Source organism: Clarias gariepinus, chromosome 17 (genome assembly GCF_024256425.1).
Source record: "Clarias gariepinus isolate MV-2021 ecotype Netherlands chromosome 17, CGAR_prim_01v2, whole genome shotgun sequence".
In the NCBI taxonomy this organism is placed as follows: Eukaryota; Metazoa; Chordata; class Actinopteri; order Siluriformes; family Clariidae; genus Clarias; species Clarias gariepinus.
In genome coordinates, this window is record NC_071116.1 from 20,692,501 (window position 1) to 20,695,000 (window position 2,500).

At 43.8% G+C, this 2,500-nt stretch overlaps 3 non-coding genes across 3 annotated transcripts; all 3 read left to right on the forward strand.

Annotated features, from left to right (window-relative positions):
• The first annotated feature begins 888 nt into the window (after positions 1-888).
• Positions 889-961, forward strand: trnar-ccu (transfer RNA arginine (anticodon CCU)). The gene has a single exon. It is a non-coding gene; the product is annotated as a tRNA-Arg (tRNA).
• Positions 962-1,466: 505 nt separating this feature from the next.
• trnar-ccu (transfer RNA arginine (anticodon CCU)) lies at positions 1,467-1,539 on the forward strand. The gene has a single exon. It is a non-coding gene; the product is annotated as a tRNA-Arg (tRNA).
• Positions 1,540-2,046: 507 nt separating this feature from the next.
• Positions 2,047-2,119, forward strand: trnar-ccu (transfer RNA arginine (anticodon CCU)). The gene has a single exon. It is a non-coding gene; the product is annotated as a tRNA-Arg (tRNA).
• Positions 2,120-2,500: the final 381 nt, after the last annotated feature.

Below are 2,500 nucleotides of genomic sequence, written 5' to 3' on the forward strand. Positions count from 1 at the left end.
TAGCTCCTTATCTCTGAACTGTACTAAACATTTTTTTCCTTTTTTACTGTCTCAGTTTTTGTTATTTCTATTTAAATTTGAAATGAAACAAACTATAAGCATTTTTCGTGTGGATCACATAATTCAATCATAACTGGACTTAAAATTCCCACAATGTTGGTGAAACCCTTCATGGTAGCAGGCTACTCCAGGTGGGAAACCTTTTTTAGCATCTTATATGCACCCATGGTGAGTTTTGTGTCTCCACATAATCTGATGGTGAGCCTGAGTTGTGTAATCCAGTTGAGCGCGTTTGAGTTGCTGCAGCAGCGCCTGAGCCCCAGTGGCCTAATGGATAAGGCACTGGCCTCCTAAGCCAGAGACTGTGGGTTCGAGTCCCATCAGGAGTGGATGTGGCTAGCAGAGTGGCGCAGCGGAAGCGTGCTGGGCCCATAACCCAGAGGTCGATGGATCGAAACCATCCTCTGCTAAGACCTCTGCTTTTGAATCCCCTCATACAAACAAGGTCAATGATTCTGTAGTGTTCATTTACAGCAAAGGGTCTCCTGCGAACAGAGAGAATCACAACTAGACAATTCCTAGTTCCTCTTCTCTGAACTATACTAAACATTTTTTCCTTTTTTAGTGTCTCAGTTTTTGTTATTTCTATTTAAATATGAAATGAAACAAATTATTATCATTTTTTCGTGTGGATCACATAATTCAATCATAACTGGACCACAATGTTGGTGAAACCCTTCATGGTAGCAGGCTACTCCAGGTGGGAAACCCTATTTAGCATCTTATATGCACCCATGGTGAGTTTTGTGTCTCCACATGATCTGATGGTGAGCCTGAGTTGTGTAATCCAGTTGAGGGCGTTTGAGTTGCTGCTGCAGCAGCAGCTGAGCCCCAGTGGCCTAATGGATAAGGCACTGGCCTCCTAAGCCAGGGATTGTGGGCTCGAGTCCCATCTGGGGTGGTTGTGGCTAGCAGAGTGGCGCAGCGGAAGCGTGCTGGGCCCATAACCCAGAGGTCGATGGATCGAAACCATCCTCTGCTAAGACCTGTGCTTTTGAATCCCCTCATACAAACAAGGTCACTGATCCTGTAGTGTTCATTTACAGCAAAGTGTCTCCTGAGAACAGGGAGATTCACAACTAGACACTTCCTAGCTCTTCTTCTCTGAACTGTACTAAACATTTTTTACTTTTTCACTGTCTTAGTTTTTGTTATTTCTATTTAAATTTGAAATGAAACAAACTTTAAGCATTTTTCGTGTGGATCACATAATTCAATCATAACTGGACTTAAAATTCCCACAATGTTGGTTAAACCCTTCATGGTAGCAGGCTACTCCAGGTGGGAAACCCTATTTAGCATCTTATATACACCCATGGTGAGTTTTGTGTATCCACATGATCTGATGGTGAGCCTGAGTTGTGTAATCCAGTTGAGTGCGTTTGAGTTGCCGCAGCAGCGCCTGAGCCCCAGTGGCCTAATGGATAAGGCACTGGCCTCCTAAGCCAGGGATTGTGGGTTCGAGTCCCATCTGGGGTGGTTGTGGCTAGCAGAGTGGCGCAGCGGAAGCGTGCTGGGCCCATAACCCAGAGGTCGATGGATCGAAACCATCCTCTGCTAAGACCTGTGCTTTTGAATCCCCTCATACAAACAAGGTCAATGATCCTGTAATGTTCATTTACAGCAAAGGGTCTCCTGAGAACAGGGAGATTCACAACTAGACACTTCCTAGCTCATTATCTCTGAACTGTACTAAACATTTTTTTTCCTTTTTTACTGTCTCAGTTTTTGTTATTTCTATTTAAATTTGAAATGAAACAAACTATAAGCATTTTTCGTGTGGATCACATAATTCAATCATAACTGGACTTAAAATTCCCACAATGTTGGTGAAACCCTTCATGGTAGCAGGCTACTCCAGGTGGGAAACCCTTTTTAGCATCTTATATGCACCCATGGTGAGTTTTGTGTCTCCACATAATCTGATGGTGAGCCTGAGTTGTGTAATCCAGTTGAGCGCGTTTGAGTTGATGCAGCAGCCGCTGAGCCCCAGTGGCCTAATGGATAAGGCACTGGCCTCCTAAGGCAGGGATTGTGGGTTCGAGTCCCATCTGGGGTGGTTGTGGCTAGCAGAGTGGCGCAGCGGAAGCGTGCTGGGCCCATAACCCAGAGATCGATGGATCGAAACCATCCTCTGCTAAGACCTGTGCTTTTGAATCCCCTCATACAAACAAGGTCAATGATCCTGTAATGTTCATTTACAGCAAAGGGTCTCCTGAGAACAGGGAGATTCACAACTAGACACTTCCTAGCTCCTTATCTCTGAACTGTACTAAACATTTTTTTCCTTTTTTACTGTCTCAGTTTTTGTTATTTCTATTTAAATTTGAAATGAAACAAACTATAAGCATTTTTCGTGTGGATCACATAATTCAATCATAACTGGACTTAAAATTCCCACAATGTTGGTGAAACCCTTCATGGTAGCAGGCTACTCCAT